The sequence below is a fragment of the Pan paniscus genome, chromosome 4, assembly GCF_029289425.2.
Source record: "Pan paniscus chromosome 4, NHGRI_mPanPan1-v2.0_pri, whole genome shotgun sequence".
NCBI lineage: Eukaryota > Metazoa > Chordata > Mammalia > Primates > Hominidae > Pan > Pan paniscus.
This window is the reverse complement of record NC_073253.2, coordinates 66,849,344-66,870,962: the sequence shown is the minus strand read 5'-3', so window position 1 is coordinate 66,870,962 and position 21,619 is coordinate 66,849,344. Positions and strand designations below refer to the sequence as shown.

At 38.7% G+C, this 21,619-nt stretch overlaps 1 protein-coding gene across 9 annotated transcripts in view; it reads right to left on the bottom strand.

Annotated features, from left to right (window-relative positions):
• Positions 1-21,619, bottom strand: part of TMEM267 (transmembrane protein 267) — a 39,932-nt gene that overhangs the window by 9,596 nt on the left and 8,717 nt on the right. The window contains exon 1 of one of the 9 annotated variants that reach the window (XM_014344924.4): positions 162-21,179. The exons of the other annotated variants lie outside the window; for them this stretch is intronic. The gene's annotated coding sequence lies outside the window, so the exon portion shown is untranslated. Of the gene's footprint in view, positions 1-161; positions 21,180-21,619 lie in introns of those variants that run through there. 9 annotated transcript variants of the gene reach the window in all.

Sequence of the window (21,619 nt, the reverse complement as noted above, 5' to 3'; positions counted from 1 at the left end):
ATTGCTTTAAGGTCATCAAATAGTTCTATCTCCCAGCTGTGTGTAGTACATGGTGGTGAATATCCGTTGGGTTTGTGTACCCAACAACTACTTTCCATACTTCTGACAACAGTAATCCCTTCCTTTGGGAAAACTTTCTCACATTAAACTCCAGAGCTCACCAATTAGAGTTTTCCATTTCCCTAATAATGGTGACTAATCTAGTAATGAAAGTGGTCCAGGCTGAGCCAGATTCCTTTCCAAAATTTGTCTTGTGGTAGAGAAAGTTCCTCTTCTTGGAGGCCATGGGCTCCATTACACGAAACAGCCTAGGAAAATAAAATCCCAGAGAGACACAAAGGAGAACGGCTAATAGAATCATGACGACAGTGAGTACTTATGTCCAATGTCTAAAGGTTCTCAGAGCTACCCTAGATCTTGCAGCTCCCCCTCCACTTCAATGAGCTACCCCAACATTTTCCCATCAAATCCCCTTTACATTTCTGATGCCTTGAACCAAATAACCTTAACTGATATAAAAATGCAATCATAATTCTATGCTGAGTTCTCACATGGCACAGAATATTGACATTATTTACCTAGCTAGAAAATATCTGTCTACCTAAAGTGTGACACATGAAGTTTTTTCTTTTACATTGTTTGTTTTAATCCTGAGACTAAAGAATAACTGATTTATTGATAATGACTCAACTTCTATTATGCAATAAAAGCTATACATAGCTCATTATATATATTCTAAAACTGCAGAGGACCTAGAAGAATAAAACAATTTTGAAAAAGAGAAACTAAGTTGGAGGACTACTTATACCATCTTATTTTAAGTTACATTATAAAGCTACAGTAGGCTGGGCACAGTGGCTTACACCTGTAATCCCAACACTTTAGGAGGCTGAGGCAGGAGGATTGCTTGAGGACAGGAGCTCGAGACCAACCTGGGCAACATAGCGAGACACTGTCTCTACAAATAATAAAAAATTAGCCAGGCGTGGTGGTGCATGCCTGTAGTCCCAGCTACTTGAGAGGCTGAGGTGGGAGGATCGCTTAAGCCCCGGAGGTTGAGGCTGCAGTGGGCTGTAATCGTGCTACTGCATGCCAGCCTGGGCAACACAGAGACCCTGTCTTAAAAAAAAAAAGCTACAGTAATCAAAACAGTGTAGTATTGGTATAATGACAGACATACAGACTAACAAAACAGAATACAGAGTAGGATCAGAAATAGAACCAAACATACCTAGTCAATTTTATTTATTTATTTATTTATTTATTTATTTATTTATTTATTTATTTATTTTTTGAGATGGAGTCTCACTCTGTCGCCCAGGCTGGAGTGCAGTGGTGTGATCTTGGCTCGCTGCAACCTCCGCCTCCTGGGTTCAAGCAATTCTCCTGCCTCAGCCTCTCAAGTAGCTGGGATTACAGGTGCCCGCCACCATGCCTGGCTAATTTTTTTGTTTGTATTTTTAGTAGAGATGGGTTTCACCATGTTGGCCAGGCTGGTTTCGAACTTCTGACCTCAAGTGATCCACCCACCTCAGCCTCCCAAAGAGCTGGGATTATAGGCGTGAGCCATCGTGCCCAGCCAATTTTTTTTTATTTAAGACAGAGTTTTACTGGAGTGTAGTGGCACAGTTATGGCTCACTACACCCTTTACCTCCCAGGTTTAAGAATTTCTCCTACCTCAGTCTCTTGAGTAGCTGGAGCCACAGATGTGTGTCACCATGCCTTTTTTTTTTTTTTTTTCAAAGAGACAAGGTCTCCCTGTCTCTAGAGAGGCCTCGAACTCCTAGCTGGTCTCGAACTCCTGGCCTCAAGTGATCCTTGGCTTCCCAAAGTGCTGAGATTACAGGCATGAGCCATCATGCCCAGCCTGGTCAATTAATTTTTGATAAAGGTGCAAAGATAAATCAATGGAGGAAGAATATTCTTTTCAACAAATGGTGTGAGAACAAATGGATATCCATATGCAAAAATCATAAACCTGAATCTATATCTTACTCCATATACAAAAATTATCTCAAAATGAATCACAAACCTAAATGTAAATAAAACATAAAAAGATAAAATTTCTGGAAAAAAATATAAAGTATTTTTGTGTCCTTGGATCACGCAAAGAGTTATTAGATACAATACCAAAAGCTTGATCCATTAAAAAATTGGTAAGTTGAACTTTATCAAAATTAAAAGCTTCTGATCTTTGAAAGACAATGTTAAGAGAAAGAAAAAACAATTTTTAAATCTTATATCTGATAAAGGACTTACATCCAGAATATATAAAGAACTCTCAAAACAGAGTAATAGGAAAACAAACCAATACAAAAATGGACAAAAGATGTGAAAATGGGTACCTACCATTGATGATATTCAGATAGCCAATAAGTATAAGAAATATGTTCATCACCATTAATTATTAGGGAAATGCAAATTTTAAAAATTAGATATCACACACCTGTTAAGATGGCTAAAATTAAAGACTGACAATCCCAGATGTTGACAAAGATGTGGAGCAACCAGAACTCATACACTGCTGGTCGGAATAAAAAACAGTATGACTATTTTGGAAAAACAGTTTTCCAATTTCTCAGAAAGTTAAACGTACTCTTACCATATAACCCAGTCATTCCACTTCTAGGTATTTTCCCAAAAGCTTATGTGTACACAAAGGCTTACACATGAATGTTCATAGCAGCTTCATCTGAATTTGTTCCAAGTTGGAAACAACTCAAATGTCCACAAACATGTGAATAAACAAAAGGTGGAATAAAAAGGAACAAACATGTGATACACATAAAAACATGAATGAATCTTGAAATGATTATAGTAAGTGAAAGAAGTCAAACAAACAAAAATTACACAGTTAAAACCCATAGAACTGTGCGACATAAAGGATGAACCCTAATGTAAAGTATGGACTTTAGTCAATAATAACATATCAATATTGGTTCCCTACTTGTATCAAATATACCACACCATTGCAAATATTAATAATGGGGAAAATGTATGCAGGGCAAAGGGCATCTATAAGAATTCTCTATAATATTGGCTCAATTTTTCTGTAAACCTAAAACTACTATTTAGATTTATGTATTAGTCTGTTATTGCATGGAACTACCTGAAACTGGGTAATTTACAAAGAAAAGAAGCTTAATTGGCTTACAGTTCTGCAGGCTGTACAGGAAGCATGGCTGAGGAAGCCTCAGGAAACTTACAATCATGGTGGAAGGTAAAGAGGAAGAAGTCACGTCTTACATGGCCAGAGTAGAAGACTAAAGTGGAAGGTGCTACACACTTTAAACAGCCAGATCTCGTGAGAACGAACTCACTATCATGAGAACACCTAGGGGGATATCTGCCCCCATGAACCAGTCACCTCCCACCAGGCCCCTCCTCCAACACTGGGGATTACAATTTGACATGAGATTTGGGTGAGGACACAAATCCAAACCATATCAGTTTATAAAGTCTATTAATTAGAAAAAACTTACAAAAACTTAAAAATAAAGTCAATTTATTTTAAAAAATTAAATAAATGAACCACCAACAAATATTATAAATTTAGGTAATAGATGTACTGTAGTTCATTATATTTTTCTCTATTTTTCTGTATGTTTGAAATTTTCATTTAGAAATGTTTTTATTAAATTTATTTATTTTGAGGACAGGGTCTCACTGTGTTGCCCACACTGGAGTGCAGTGGCTTGATCTTGGCTCACTGCAACCTTGACTTCCTAGTCTCAGGTGATCCTCCCACCTCACCTCCTGAGTAGCTGGGACTACAGGCATGAGCCATCATGCCTGGCTATATGTTTCCATTTCTATTTATTTAATTTAAAAAATTCTTTCTTTCCTTATTTTTTGAGACAGGGTCTTGCTCTGTTGTCCAGGCTGGAGTACAGTGGTGTGAATATGGCTCACTGCAGCCTCTATGTCCTGGGCTCATGAGATCCCCCTGCCTCAGCCTCCTGAGTAGCTGGAATCACAGTCACAGGCCACCATGCCTGGCTAATTTTTAAATTTTTTTGTAGAGATGGAATTTCACCATGTTGCCCAGGCTGGTCTGCAGCTCCTGGCCTCAAGCAATCTTCCCACCTCAGCCTCCCAAAGTGCTGGGATTACAGGCGTGAGCCACTGAACCTGGCCTAGAAATATGTTTTTAAAAAGAGTGCATAGTATAATTCTACTTATTTAAAATTCTACAAAATACAAACTAATTTATAGTGACAGAAAGCAGATCCATGGTTTCCTGAAGACAGTAGAGGCAGGAATGATTAAAAAGGAGAATAAGGAAACTTTGGTAAGGGATGCATATGTTCATTATCTTGACTGTGGTGATAGTTCCATGGTTCACAGTTTCATACATATGTCAAAACATATCAAACTGTATATTTTAAACATATACAGTTAATTACATGTCAATTATACTCCAACAAAGATGTTAAAAAGTTAGGAAGGTACACTTCATTGATTATAAAACAGCAGGCTTTTGTAAAAAAGGAGAAATATGAAAACAAGAAACTATGGAAATGAAAAAGTTGATTACCCAAATAAAAACTCAATGCAAAGTCTACTATGCACTGAAGGAATGCACAGTGGTGTGAATCTTGCAAACATCAAAATTAGTAAATGAGAACATTTGCAAAGAATTTTTCCAAAGCTTAAGGGGAAAATATAAGACAAAGAGTTGGGCATTGAAAAAAAATTTCCAAAAATAAAGAGAAAACATTTAGAGTTTCAGAATGTCAAAGAAAAAATTATCTTCAAAAGAAAGAGAATGTGATTATCATCAACCCTAAATGTCAGAATACTGTGAGGTAACATTTACAGAACTCTGAGAGAAAAAGATCATAGACTGTAGCATTCTACGCATAGCTAAATTATGGCACCTATGTCGCAACTGTGAATTTTAAAAGTTTTGCCTTAGAAATTATACACCCATGTATGATTTTGGGGGGTAGGGGAAACTGAGCAGTAGAACTTCTCAATCTGTAGCAGGAAGGGAGACAAATAAAGAAAATTTGATCAATACAGCAAGACAGAAAAGAAAAAAAAGAAAACCTTACTTCCCTCCAGCTCACCCCCACTCTGCAAAAAGCAATAGGGACCAAATAAAATACAAATACCACAACAAATGTGAATGTGTTAAATTTCTCTATAAAGAGACAAACATAATCAGATTGGGGCAAAAGAAAACATCACTAAATTATTGTTCAAAACAAAACACCTCAAACAAAAAGTCTTAACAATATAGAAAATAAAGAGATGAGAAAATATATGTCTAAGAAATACAAACAAAATTAAGTAGCAATGGTAATATTAACTGCAAACACAGAATTCAAGGTAAAAATGATTAATTAGAACTGAAAAGGATAAAATATTCACATCACAGTAAAGTTCTATGGGGTAAGAGGATGCTTACATGTCAAACAACATAGCAGCAAAAAATTAAGTGGTTAATAAAAGGCATAATCTGAATAATATAATTTATAAATTTTATTTCATACTCAGGTATACAACTTCATATGCTATGAAGCAGTGGTCCCAGTCCTTTTTGGCACCACGGACTGGTTTTGTGGAAGACAATTTTTCCATGGACTGTGGAGGGGGATGGTTTTGCGATGATTCAAGTGCATTACATTTATTGTGTACTTTATTTCTATTATTATTACATTGTAATATATAATTAAATACTTACACAACTCAACATAATGTAGAATCAGTGGGAGCCCTTAGCTTGTTTTCCTGCATCTAGAGAGTTCCATCTTAGGATGGTGGGAGACAGTGACAGATCATCAGGCATTAGATTCTCATAAGAAGCACGTGACCTAGAATGTGCATGTGCACATTCTAGACCTAGAACTCGCATGTGCAGTTCACAATAGGTTCACTCTCCAATGAGAAGCTAATGCTGCCACTGATGTGAAAGGAGGTGGAGCTCAGGCAGTAATGTCAATGATGGAGAGTGGCTGTAAACACAGATGAAGCTTCACTTGCTAGCCTGCCATTCACCTCCTGCTTTGCGGCCTGGATCCTAATGGGCCATGAACCTGTACTGGTCCATGGCCTGGGGGTGGGGACTCCTGCTATAAACAGTACACATTCTTTTCAAATGTTCACGGAACCCCCACAAAAGTTAACCACATATTTGAATTAGGGAGGCAGAGCAAAATAGCAGAATAGAAGGCTCCACCAATCATCCCCAAACACAAGTTAACAACTATCTACACAGAAAAAAAACACCTTCATAAGAACCAAAAATCAGGTGAGACTCATAGTACCTGGTTTTAACTTCACACCACTGAAAGAGGCACAGAAGAGATTAAAAAAAAAAAACACACACAGAAAAGCAAAAAACAGTCCTGAATCACTAACGCCACCCCTCCCCTACACCCCAGAAGTGGCAGAGTGGGGCAGAGAGCATCTCTGGGCACTGAGGGAGGGAGAACACAGCAGTTTTGAGGCACTGAACTCAGTGCTGTCCTGTTAGAGCAGAAAGGAAAATCAGACTAAACTCAGCTGATGTCCAGCCACGGAGGGAGCATTTAAATTAGCCCAAGCCAGAGGGGAAATGCCCATTACATTGGTCCGAATTTGAGTTTCTGCAAACCTCACCACTGAGGGCTACAGTGCCCTCTGTCTCCAGGTAAACTTGAAAGGCAGTGTAGGCCTTAAGGACTGCAACCCTTAGGTGAGTCCTAGAGCTGAACTAGGCCCAGAGACAGTGGACTGCGTGGGCACATGACATACTGAGACCAAAGTTGGGGCAGCCAAAGGCGTGCTGGCATAACCCTCACCTAACCCCATGCTGCACATCTTGAAGCTCCAAAAGAGACCCCTTCTTTTTGCTTGAGGAGAATAACAGCTCAACCACAGCAAGACAGGACACTGGTCAGAGTCATGAGGGCCCTAGTTCCCAGATGTCATTTCTAGACATACTCAGAGCCAGAAGGGAAACCCCTGCCTTGAAGGACAGGACTCAAAAACTGGCAGCATTCATCACCTGCTAACTGAAGAGCCCTTGGGACCTGGACAACCAGCAGTGATACACAGGTACTACATCAAGGGCCTTGCGTGAGCCTCTGAGACTTGCTGGCTTCAGGTGAGACTCAGCACATTATCAGCTGTGGTGGCTATGGGAAAAAACTCCCTCTATTTGACAAAAGCAGAGAGAAAACTAAAGGGGACTTTGCCTTTCACCTTAGGTATCAGCACAGGCATAGGAGGATAGAGCACCAAGTGAGCTCTTGGGGTCCCTGATTCCAGGCTATGACTCTTGGATGGCATTTCTGGACCTGCCCTGGGCCACAGAGGAGCCCACTGCCCTAAAGGGTGGGTCTCAGGCCAGGCAGCATCCACCACAAACTGACTTAAGAGACCTTGTGCCTTAAGGGGCATCAGCAGTGTTCTGGCAGTACTCTTTGTGACCTGGGCTGGTGGTGGCTATGGAGTCAGGCTCCTCTGTCTTTGAAAAGGGGAGGGAAAAGTGGGAAGGACTGCATCTTGTGGTTTGAGTGCCAGCTCAGCTGCAGTGCAATAGAACATCAGGTAGACGTCTAAGGTTTTTGACTTTAGTCCCTGACTCCCAGATGGTACCTCTAGACCCACCCAGGGCCTGGGGGACCTCACTGCCCTGAAAGGAAGGACACAGGCCTGGCTGGCTTTGCTACTGGCTAACTGTAGAGTCCCAGGGCCTACGGCAAACATAGGCAGTAGCCAGGAAGTGAATATAGCAAGCATTGTGTGAGACCAAGTGCCATGCTGGGTTCAGGTCTGACCCAGCACAGTCATGGTAGTTGTGGCCACAGGGGTGCTTGGGTTACTTCACCCTAGCTTTAGGTGGCTCAGAACACAGAGACAGACTGTTTGAGAGAAAGTAAAGGAAGAGAACAAGAGTCCTTGGCTGGTAATCCAGAGAACTCTCCCATATCTTGTCCATGACCATCAAGGCGGTACCTCTATGAGTCTGCAAGAACCACAGCATTACTGGGCTTGGAGTGCCCTCTAAAGCAGATATAGTTTAGATTATAACACCAAAGTCCTTTCAAATATCTGGAAAACCTTCCCAAGAAGGCCGGGTACAAACAAGCCCCAACAATGAAGCCTATAATAAATACCTAAGTCATCAATGCCCAGACACTGAAGAACATCTACTAGCATCAACACCATCCAGGAAAACATGACCTCACCAAATGAACTAAATAAGGCACTAAAGACCAATCTTGGAAAAGAAGATATGTGACTTTTCAGACAGAGAATTTAAAATAGCTGTGTTGAGGAAATTCAAAGAAATTCAAGATAACACAGAAAAGGAATCCAGAAATCTATCAGATAAATTTAACAAAAAGATTGAAATAATTAAACAGAATCAAGCCGAAATTCTGGAGCTGAAAAATGCAAGTGGCATACTGAAGAATGCACCACAGTCATTTAATAACAAAACTGATCAAGCAGAAGAATTAGTGAGCTTGAAGCCAGGCTATTTGAAAATACAGTCAGAGGAGACAAAAGAAAAAAGAATAAAAAACAATGAAGCACACATACAGGATCTAAAAAATAGCCTTAAAAAAGCAAATTTAATAGTTATTGGCAGAAAGCAGGAAAGACCCAAAATTGACACCCTAACATCACAATTAAAACAACTAGAAAAGCAAGAGCAAACATATTCAAAAGCTAGCAGAAGGCAAGAAATAACTAAAATCAGAGCAGAACTGAAGGAAATAGAGACACAAAAAACCCTTCAAAAAATTAAGGAATCCAGGAGCTGGTTTTTTGAAAAGACCAACAAAATCGATAGACCGCTAGCATGACTAATAAAGAAGAAAAGAGAGAAGAATCAAATAGACACAATAAAAAATGATAGAGGGGATATCACCACTGATTCCACAGAAATACAAACTACCATCAGAGAATACTAGAAACACCTCTACGCACATAAACTAGAAAATCTAGAAGAAATGGATAAATTCCTCGACACATACACCCTCCCAAGACTAAACCAGGAAGAAGTTGAATCACTGAATAGACCAATAACAGGCTCTGAAATTGTGGCAATAATCAATAGCTTACCAACCAAAAAAGGTCCAGGACCAGATGTATTCACAGCCGAATTCTACCAGAGGTACAAGGAGGAGCTGGTACCATTCCTTCTGAAACTATTCCAATCAATAGAAAAAGAGGGAATCCTCCCTAACTCATTTTATGAGGCCAGCATCATCCTGATACCAAAGCCTGGCAGAGACACAACCAAAAAAGAGAATTTTAGACCAATATCCTTGATGAACATTGATGCAAAAATCCTCAATAAAATACTGGCAAACCGAATCCAGCAGCACATCAAAAATCCACCCCACCACGATCCAGCCCACCATGATCAAGTGGGCTTCATCCCTGGGATGCAAGGCTGGTTCAACATACGCAAATCAATAAACGTAATCCAGCATATAAACAGAACCAAAGACAAAAACCACATGATTATCTCAACAGATGCAGAAAAGGCCTTTGACAAAATTCAACAACTCTTCATGCTAAAAACTCTCAATAAATTAGGTATTGATGGGATGTATCTCCAAATAATCAGAGCTATCTATGACAAATGCACAGCCAATATCATACTGAATGGGCAAAAACTGGAAGCATTCCCTTTGAAAACTGCCACAAGACAGTGATGCCCTCTCTCACCACTCCTATTCAACATAGTGTTGGAAGTTCTGGCCAGAGCAGTTAGGCAGGAGAAGGAAATAAAGGGTATTCAATTAGGAAAAGAGGAAGTCAAATTGTTCCTGTTTGCAGATGACATGATTGTATATCTAGAAAACCCCATTGTCTCAGCCCAAAATCTCCTTAAGTTGATAAGCAACTTCAGCAAAGTCTCAGGATACAAAATCAATGTACAAAAATCACAAGCATTCTTATACACCAATAACAGACAGAGAGCGAAATCATGAGTGAACTCCCATTCACAATTGCTTCAAAGAGAATAAAATACCTAGGAATCCAATTTAGAAGGGACGTGAAGGACCTCTTCAAGGAGAACTACAAACCACTGCTCAATGAAATAAAAGAGGATACAAACAAATGGAAGAACATTCCATGCTCATGGGTAGGAAGAATCAATATCGTGAAAATGGCCATACTGCCCAAGGTAATTTATAGATTCAATGCCATCCCTATCAAGTTACCAATGACTTTCTTCACAGAATTGGAAAAAACTACCTTAAAGTTCATATGGAACCAAAAAAGAGCCCGCATTACCAAGTCAATCCTAAGCCAAAAGAACAAAGCCAGAGGCATCACGCTACCTGACTTCAAACTATACTACAAGGCTACAGTAACCAAAACAGCATGGTACTGGTACCAAAACAGAGATATAGATCAATGGAACAGAACAGAGCCCTCAGAAATAATGCCACATTATCTACAACCATCTGATCTTTGACAAACCTGACAAAAACAAGAAATGGGGGAAGGATTCCCTATTTAATAAATGGTTCTGGGAAAACTGGCTAGCCATATGTAGAAAGCTGAAACTCGATCCCTTCCTTACACCTTATACAAAAATTAATTCAAGATGGATTAAAGACCTAAGTGTTAGACCAAAAACCATAAAAACCCTAGAAGAAAACCTAGGCAATACCATTCAGGACACAGGCATGGGCAAGGACTTCATGTCTAAGACACCAAAAGCTATGGCAACCAAAGCCAAAATTGACAAATGGGATCTAATTAAACTAAAGAGCTTCTGCACAGCAAAAGAAACTACCATCAGAGTGAATGGGCAACCTACAAAATGGGAGAAAATTTTTGCAATCTACTCATCTGACAATGGGTTAATATCCAGAATCTACAATGAACTCAAACAAATTTACAAGAAAAAAACAAACAACCCCATCCAAAAGTGGGCAAAGGATATGAACAGACCCTTCTCAAAAGAAGACATTTATGCAGCCAAAAAACACATGAAAAAATGCTCACCATCACTGGCCATCAGAGAAATTCAAATCAAAACCACAATGAGATACTATCTCACACCAGTTAGAATGGCAATCATTAAAAAGTCAGGAAACAACAGGTGCTGGAGAGGATGTGGATGTGGAGAAATAGGGACACTTTTACACTGTTGGTGGGACTGTAAACTAGTTCAACCATTGTGGAAGTCAGTGTGGCGATTCCTCCGGGATCTAGAACTAGAAATACCATTTGACCCAGCCATCCCATTACTGGGTATATACCCAAAGGATTATAAATAATGTAGCTATAAAGACACATGCACATGTATGTTTATTGCGGCACTATTCACAATAGCAAAGACTTGGAACCAACCCAAATGTCCAACAATGATAGACTGGATTAAGAAAATGTGGCACATATACACCATGGAATACTATGCAGCCATAAAAAAGGATGAGTTCATATCCTTTGTAGGGACATGGATGAAACTGGAAACCATCTTCAGCAAACTATCACAAGGACAAAAAACCAAACGCTGCACGTTCTCACTCATAGGTGGGAACTGAACAATGAGAACACATGGACACAGGAAGGGGAACATCACACACCGGGTCCTATTGTGGGGTGGGGGAAGAGGGGAGGGATAGCATTAGGACATATACCTAATGCTAAATGACGAGTTAATGGGTGCAGCACACCAACATGGCACATGTATACATATGTAACAAACCTGCACATTGTGCACATGTACCCTAAAACTTAAAGTATAATAATAATAAAATTTAAAAAAAAAAGAAAAGAAAAAAAAAGAAAGGAGTATGTAGGGAATAAACTTTTTAAAACTTTAAAAAAAATAGTTATTGGCTGTAAAGATGAGACAGAGGAAGAGATAGGGGTAGAAAGTTTATTGAATGGGATAACAGAGAACTTCTCAAACTTAGATATCGTTATCCAAGTACAAGAAGCTTGTAGAACACCAAGCACATTTAACCCAAAGAAGACTACCTTAAGGCATTTAATAATAAAACTCCCAAAGGTCAAGGATAAAGTAACAATCCTAAAAGCAGCAAGAGAAAATAAACAAATAACATACTATAGAGCTTCAATACATCTGGCAGCAGACTTTTCAGTGGAAACCTTTTCAGGCTAGGAGACAGTGGTATGACATCTTAAAAGTGCTGAAGGAAAAAAAACTTTTATCTTAGAATAACATATCTGGCAAAAATGTCCTTCAAACATGAAGAAGAAATAAAAACTTTCCCAGACAAACAAACACTGAGGGATTAAATCAACACTAGACCTGTCCTATAAGAAAAGCTAAAGGGAGAACTTCAGTCAGAAAGAAAAGGATGTTAATGAGCAATAAGAAATAATTTGAAGGTACAAAACTCACTGGTAATAGTAAGTACACAAAAAAATAGAATATGATAACACTGTAAATGTGGAATGTAAACTACTCTTATCCTAAGTAGAAGGAATAAATGATGAGCCAATCAAAAATAATGCCTACAGCTTTTCAAGACATAGTCAGTACAATAGGACATAAATAGAAACAACAAAAAGTGAAAAAGTAGGCGGGGGGGATGAAGTTAAAACAGAGTTTTTATCAGTTTTCTTTTTGCTGTTTGTTTATGCAGACAGTGTTAAGTTGTTATCAGGCAAAATAATGGGTTGTAAGAGTATCTACAAACCTCATAATAACCTCAAACCAAAAAACATGCAATGAATACACAAAAAATAAAAAGCAAGAAACTAAATCACATCCCCAGAGAAAATCATTTTAACTAAAGGAAGACAGGAAGGAAAGAAAGAAGGAAGAGGCCAGATGCAGTGGCTCATACCTGTAATTTCAGCACTTTGGGAAAGCAAGGTGAGTGGATCATTTGAGGTCAGGAGTTTGAGACTAGCCTAGCCAACATGGTGAAATCCTGTCTCTACTAAAAATATAAAAATTAGCTGCATGTTGTGGCGCACATCTGTAGTCCCAGCTACTTGGGAGGCTGAGGCAGGAGAATTGCTTGAACCTGGGAAGTGGGGGTTGCAGTGAGCTGAGACTGTGCCATTGCACTCCAGCCTGGGCAACAGAGAGAGACTCTGTCAAAAAAAAAAAAAAAAAAAAAAAGAAGGAAGAAAAGACCATAAAACAACCAAAAAATAAATAACAAAATGGAAAGAGTAAGTCCTTACTTATTAATGATAACATTCAATATAAATGGACTAAATTCTCTAATCAAAAGTCATAGACTGGCTGAATGTATGAAAAACCAAGACCTATTTATCTGTTACCTACAAGAAACACACTTTACCTATAAAGACACACATAGACTAAAAGCAAAGGGATGGGAAAAGATATTCCATGTTAATGGAAGCCAAAAAAGAGCAGGAATAGCTATACCTATACTAAACAAAATAGATTTCAAGACAAAAAGTATAAGAGACAAGGTCACTGTATAATGACAAAGATGTAATTTCAGTAAGAGGATATAACAATCTTAAATGTATGTGCAACCAACACTGTGGCACCCAGATATATAAAGGAAATATTATTAGAGCTAAAGAGAGAGATGGGCCCCAATATAATAATAGTTGGATACTTTGACACCCCACTTTTGGCATTGGACAGATCTTCCAGACAGAAAATCAACAAAGAAACATCAGACTGTGAAAGGAAAATATCTTGGGTCCTTTCAAGCTGGGAACCACTCAGGGCAAATCTGCCTCTCATTCTATTCAAGTCATCCCTTTGCTCACAGAGATAGATACATATTCTGATTGCCTTCTTGGGAAAGACTTATCAGAAACTCAAAAGAATGCAACCATCTGTCTCTCACCTACCTGTGACCTGGAAGCCCTCAGTTGGGGGGGGCCTTACTTTGAGCTGTATCTGCCTTTCTGGATGGAACTAATGTACTTCTTATTGATTTGTTGTACCTGAGCGAGTTAGAAAAATGCCACATTTTGAGACGAATTAAGAGTCCTTTATTAGCCAGTGACCAAGAGACAGCTAATGCTCAAAATTCTCTCGGCCCTGAGGAAGGGGCTTGATTAACTTTCATACCTTGGTTTAGGAAGGGGAGTGGGGGGGGGGTGTCTAGTTAGAACAATTTTACAGAAGTAAAGTAGGCAAAAAGTTAAAAGGATAAATGGTTACAGGAAAGTAAACAGTTTCAGGTGCAGGGGCTTTAAGACTATTACAAGGTGATAGATGCGGGGCTTTGGGCATTATCAATCAGATGAATTCCTGGGAACTGCGGATATAGCTTGCCACAGTATCTTATCGGTTAATTGCATTCTTGGATGTGCTGGGAGTCAGCTTGCACAAGTTAAGTCCTTGAGGAAGGGGCTGCCAGTGAAAGAGCCAAGATGGAGTCTGTCTAGTTCTCTTAGCTAAGGGAGAGTCCATTCAGGTGGAAACAAGGCTAAGTGATTAAAGGAAAAAGGGAGAGTCTAAAAACAGGGTTAGTAAAAGTGAGGTTGGGCATTACAGATTGATGTCTTATGTCTCCCTAAAATGTAAAAAACCAAGCTGTGCCCTGACCACCTTGGGCACATGTCATCAGGACTTCCTGAGGCTGTGTTATGGATGCAGCCTCAACCTTGGCAAAATAAACTTTCTAAATTAACTGAAACCTGTCTCAAATTTTTGGGGTTCACAAGACATAATCTGCACTGCAGACCAAATCGATCTAATAAATATTTACAGAACATTTCATCTAAGAGCTGCAGAATATACATTCTTTTCCTCAGCACATGGATATTCTCAGGGATAGACTATACAAAACAAGTCTTAAAACATTAACAAAAATTGAATTAATATCAAGCATCTTCCCTGACCACAGTGGAATAAAACTAGAAATTAATAACAAGAGGAATTTTGGAAACTATACAAATACATGGAAATAAAACAATATTCTCCTGAATGACCAGTGGGTCAATGAAGAAATTAAGAAGGAAATTTAAAAATTTCTTGAAACAAGTAATAATGGAAACATAATATATCAAAACCTATGGGATATGGCAAAAGCAGTACTCAGGTAAGTTTACAGCTATAAATGCCTACATCAAAAAAGAGGAACTTCATATGAACAATTTAACAGTGCATCTTAACTAGAAAAGCAAGAGCAAAGCAAGCCCAAAATTAGTAGAAGAAAAGAAATAATAAAGATCAGAGAAGAAATAAATGAAATTGAAATAAAAAATACAAAAGATTAATGAAACATAAGGTTGTTTTTTGGAAAAGTTAAACAAAGACACACAAAAAAAGAAAACTAAAGGCCAATATCTCTGATGAATATTGATGCAAAAATTCTCAATAAAATACTAGCAAACTGAATTCACCAATACATTAGAAAGATCATTCATCATGACTAAGTGGGCTTTATCCCCGGGATGCAATGATGCTTCAACATACGCAAATCAATCAGTGTGATACATCATATCAACAAAATGAAGGACACAAACCATATGATCATTTCAATTGATGCTGAAAAAGGGCTAGGTAAAATTCAACATTTATTTGTTTTAAAAACCCTAAAAATAACTGGGTATGGAAGGAACATACCTCAACATAATAAAAGCTGCATATGACAGATCCATAGCTAGTATCATACTGTGAAAGGAAAATAAATCTCGGGACCCTGAAATCACTAAATCAAGAGAAAAGTAAACTTGGGAACTATGTCAGGTAAACCTGCCTCCTATTTTATTCTCAAATAAGATAGCTACAAAGACAAAAAGCTACATACCTCCCTCACAATTTGCCCAGAAGGAAATTCCTTGTGGATCTCAAGATCTTTACCCTGAAACAGTTCCACTGAATTTCACCCTGGCGATGTAAACGGATGGCTTATCTTCACAGGTGCAGGAGAGTAAATCATCCCCTTGCTCACCTGAGACAAATGGATATCTGATTGCTTCCTTTGCCCTATTTATGTAAAAATGCAGATTCACTGAGCCAGATAAAATTGTGTATTCATTAAAAGGCTGGGCCATGACTCAAAATAATGCAACCTTTTTTCTCTTATCTACCTATGACCTGGAAGTCTTCCCTTTGAGTTGATCCCTTTCCAGAAGGATCAACATACATCTTTTTTGTTTTGTTTTGTTTTCAGATGGAGTCTCGCTCTGCCACCTCAAGGCTGGAGTGCAGTGGTGCAATCTCAGCTCACTGCAGCCTCCACCTCCCAGGTTCAAGTGATTCTTGTGCCTCAGCCTCCCAAGTAGCTGGAATTACAGGCACACACCACCATGACCAAACAATTTTTGTATTTTTAGTAGAGATGAGGTTTCACCATGTTGGCCAGGCTGGCCTTGAACTCCTGATCTCAAGTGATCCACTGCTTCAGCCTCCGAAAATGCTGGGACTACAGGTGTGAGCCACCATGCCTGGCCCCAACATACATCTTACACATACTGATTGATGTCTCATGACTCCCAAAATGTATAAAAGCAAGCTGTACCCTGACCACTTTGGGCACATGTCATCAGAGCCTCTTGAGGCTGTGTCATGGGCACATCCTTAACCTTGATAAAATAAACTTTCTAAACTGATTGAGAGCTGTCTCAGATATTTTATGTTCACAACACCGAATGGGGGAAAATTGAAAGCTTTTCCTCTAAGATCTGGAACAAGATAAGGATGATGCCCATTGTCATCACTGTTTTTCAGCAGTAATAGACATCCTAGCTAGAGCAATCAGATAAGAGAAAGATATAAAAGGCAACCAAATTGGAAAGGATGAAGTCAAATTAGCCTTGTTTGCGGATGATATGATCTTATATTTGGAAAAACCTAAAGACACGACAAGAAAACTATTAAAACTATTAAACTAGAAAAGCATGAGCAAACCAAGCCCAAAATTAGTAGAAGAAAAGAAATAATAAAGATCAGAGAATAAATAAATAAAATTGAGATAAAGAATACAAAAGATCAATGAAACACAAGGTTGGTTTTTTTAAAAGTTAAACAAAATTGGCAAAACTTTAGCCAGACTAAGAAAAAAAGAGGGAAGATAAAAGAGAGAAGATAAACAACTTCAGTAAAGTTGCAGGATACAAAAGCAACATACAAAAGTCACTAGCATTTCAATATGACAATAATGAACAATGTGAAACAGAAATTTTTAAAGTAATTCCATTTATAATAGCCACACATAAAATTAAATACCTAGGAATTAACCAAAGAAGTGAAAAGATTTCTATAATGGAAAGTATAAAACAGTGAAGAAAGAAATTGAAGAGGACACCAAAAAATGGAAAAATTACCCATGTTCATGGACTAGAGGAATCAATATTGTTAAAATGTCCATAATACCCAAAGCAATCTACAGATTCAATGCAATCCCTATCAAAATACTAATGACATTCTTCACAGAAACAGAAAAAAAAAATCCTAAAATTTATATGGACCCACAAAAGGCCCAGAATACCCAAAGCTATCCTAAGCAAAAAGAACAAAACTGGAAGAATCACATTACCTGATTTCAAATTATACTACAGAGCTATAGTAACCAAAACAGCATGGTTCTGACATAAAAACAGACACATAAGCCAATGAAACAGAAAAGAGAACCAAGAAACAAATCTGCACACCTATAGTGAACTAATTTTTGACAAAGGTGCCAAGAACATACACTGAGGAAAAGACAGTCTATTCAACAAATGGTAATGGGAAAACTAGATATCTATATGCAGAAGAATGAAAGTAGACCCCTATCTCACACCATATACAAAAATCAAATCAAAATGGATTAAAAACTTAAATCTATACTTCAAACTATTAAACTACTACAAGAAAACATTGGGGAAAATCTCCACGACATTGATGTGGGCAAAAATTTCTTGACCAATATCCCTCAAGCACAGGTAACCAAAACAAAAATGGACAAATGGGATCACATCAGGTTAAAATGCTTCTGCACAGCAAAGGATACAATCAGTAAAGTGAAGAAAAAAACACAGAGAATGGGAAAAAATATTTGCAAATTACCCATCTGACAAAGGAATAATAACCAAAATACGTAAGAGCTCAAACTGCTCTATAGGAAAAAAAATACAATAATCTAATAAAAAATAGGCAAAATATTTGAATAGACATTTCTCAAATGAAGACATAGAAATGGCAAACAGGCATATGTAAAGGTGCTCAGTATTTTTGATCATCAGAGAAATGCAAATCAAAACTATAATGAGGTATCATCTCCCCCAGTTAAGATGGCTTATATCCAAAAGACAGGCAATAACAAATGATGATGAGGATGTGCAGAAAAGGGAAACCTTGTACTCTCTTGGTGGGAATGTAAATTAGTACAGCCACTATGGAGAACAATTTGAACGTTCCTCAAAAAACTACAAATTGAACTACCATATGATCCAGCAATTCCACTGCTGGGTATATACCGAAAAGAAAGGAAATCAGTATATCAAAGAGATATCTACACTCCTATGTTTGTTGCAGCATTGTTTACAATAGCTAAGATCTGGAAGCAACCTAAGTGTCTATCAACATATGAATGGATAAAGAAAATGTGGTGCATATTCACAATGGACTACTATTCAGCCATAAGAAAGAATGAGATCCAGTTATTTGCAACAACATGGATGGAACTGGAGAACATTTTGCTAAGTGAAATAAGCCAGACACAGAAACACAAATATCACATATTCTCACTTATTTGTGGGATCTAAATATCAAAACAATTGAACATGTGGACATAGAGAGTAGAAGGATCATTACCAGAGGCTGTGAAGGGTGGTGGGGGGTCAGCAGGGGGAGGTGGGGATGGTTAATGGGTACTAAAAAAACAGAAGGCCGGGCACAGTGGCTCACACCTGTAATCCCAGCACTTCAGGAGGCCGAAGTGGGCAGATCACAAGGTCAGGAGTTCAAGACCAGCCTGATCACCACAGTGAAACCCTGTCTCTACAAAAAATACAAAAATTAGCCAGGTGTGGTGGCGTGCACCTGTAATCCCAGCTACTCAGGAGGCTGAGGCAGGAGAATCGCTCGAACCCAGGAGGCGGAGGTTGCAGTGAGACGAGATCACACCACTGCACTCCAGCCTGGACTACAGAGCGAGACTCCATGTCACAAAAAAAAAAAAAGAATGAGTAAGACCTAGTACTTGATAGCACAACAGGGTAACTACAGTGAATAATAACTTAATTGTACATTCAACATAGTTCTGGCCAGGGCAATCAGGCAAGAGAAAGAAATAAAGGGTATTCAATTAGGAAAAGAGGAAGTCAAATTGTCTCTGTTTGCAGATGACATGATTGTATAATTAGAAAACCCCATCATCTCAGTCCAAGATCTCCTTAAGCTGATAAGCAACTTCAGCAAAGTCTCAGGATACAAAATCAATGCGCAAAAATCACAAGCATTCCTATACACCAATAACAGACAAACAGAGAGCCAAATCATGAGTGAACTCCCATTCACAATTGCTACAAGGAGAATAAAATACCTAGGAATACAACTTACAAGGGATATGAAGGACCTCTTCAAGGAGAGCTACAAACCACTCACTGATCAAGGAAATAAGAGAGGACACAAACAAATGGAAAAACATTCCATGCTCATGGATAGGAAGAATCAATATCATGAAAATGGCCATACTGCCCAAAGTAATTTACAGATTCAATGCTATCCTCATCAAGCTACCATTGACTTTCTTCACAAAATTGGAAAAAACAACTTTAAATTTCATATGGAACCAAAAAACAGCACACATAAATAGCCAAGACAATCCTAAGCAAAAGGAACAAAGGTGACCAGGCATCACGTGACCTGACTTCAATCTATACTACAAGGCTACAGTAACAAAAACAGCATGGTACTGGTACCAAAACAGATATATAGATCAATGGAACAGAACAGAGGCCTGAGAAATAACACCACACATCTACAACCATCTGATCTTTGACAAACCTGACAAAAAAAAGCAATGGGGAAAGGAATTCCTAGTTAATAAATGGTGTTGGGAAAACTGGCTAGCCATATGCAGAAAGCTGAAACTGGTTCCCTTCCTTACACCTTATACAAAAATTAACTCAAGATGGATTAAAGACTTAAACGTAAGACCTAAAACCATAAAAACCCGAGAAGAAAACCTAGGCAATTTAGGACACAGGCATGGGCAAAGACTTCGTCTTTTGTTACCAAAAGCAATGGCAACAAAAGCCAAAATAGACAAATGAGATCTAATTAAACTAAAGAGTTTCTACACAGCAAAAGAAACGATCATCAGAGCAAACAGGCAACCTACAGACTGGGAGAAAATTTTTGCAATCTATCCAACTGAAAAAGGGCTAATATCCAGAATCTACAGAGAAACCAATTTACAAGAAAAAAGCAAACAACCCCATCAAAAAGTGGGTGAAGGATATGAACAGACACTTCTCAAAAGAAGACATTTGCCAGGAGTGGTGCTCACGCCTGTAATCCCAGCACTTTGGGAGGCTGAGGCAGGTGGATCACCTGAGGTCGGGAGTTCGAGACCAGCCTGACCAACACGGAGAAATCCCATCTCTACTGAAAATACAAAATTAGCCAAGCGTTGTGGCGCATGCTTGTAATCCCGGCTACTCGGGAGGATGAGGCAGGAGAATTGCTTGAATCCAGCAGGCAGAGGTTGCGGTGAGCCAAGATCACGCCATTGCACTCCAGCCCGGGCAACAAGAGCAAAACTCTGTCTCAAAAAAAAAAAAAAGAAAAGAAAAAAGGCTCATCATCACTGGTCATTAGAGATATGCAAATCAAAACCACATCTCACACCAGTTAGAATGGCGATCATTAAAAAGTCAGGAAACAACAGATGCTGGAGAGGATGTGGAGAAATAGGAACGCTTTTACACTGTTGGTGGGAGTGTAAATTAGTTCAACCAATGTGGAAGACAATGTGGCGATTCCTCAAGGATCTAGAACTAGAAATACCATTTGATCCAGCAATCCCATTACTGGGTATATACCCAGAGGGTTATAAATCATTCTACTATAAAGACTCATGCACACGTATGTTTATTGTGGCACTGTTTACAATAGCAAAGGCTTGGAACCAAATGCCCGTCAGTGATAGACTGGATAAAGAAAATGTGGCACATATACACCACAGAATACGATGCAACCATAAAAAAGAATGAACTCATGTCCTTTGCAGGGACATGGATGAAGCTGGAAACCATCATTCTCAGCAAACTAACAGAACAGAAAACCAAACACCGCATGTTCTCACTCATAAGTGGGAGTTGAACAATGAGAACACATGGACACAGGGAGGGTACACAGGGAGGGGAATACCAGGGCCTATAGGTGGGTGGGGGGCTAGGGGAGGGATAGCATTAGGAGAAATACCTAATGTAGATGACAGGTTGATGGGTGCAGCAAACCACCATGGCACGTGTATACGTATGCAACAAACCTGCACATTCTGCACATGTACCCCAGAACTTAAAGTATAATTTAAAAAAAAGTCAGAAACAGTATAGCTATTATAACATCGTTTTGGCAGTTTTAATCAATGTAATGAGGAAAAAGAATAAAGGCAGGAGAGGGAGGGAAGAAAATGTATCATTACATTATCAGGAAGGAAAAGATAATTACATTAGTTTGCAGGTGAAATGACTGCCTACCCAAGAGAACCAACAGAAAACTGTTGGAATTTAAGTTGAAAAATGTGG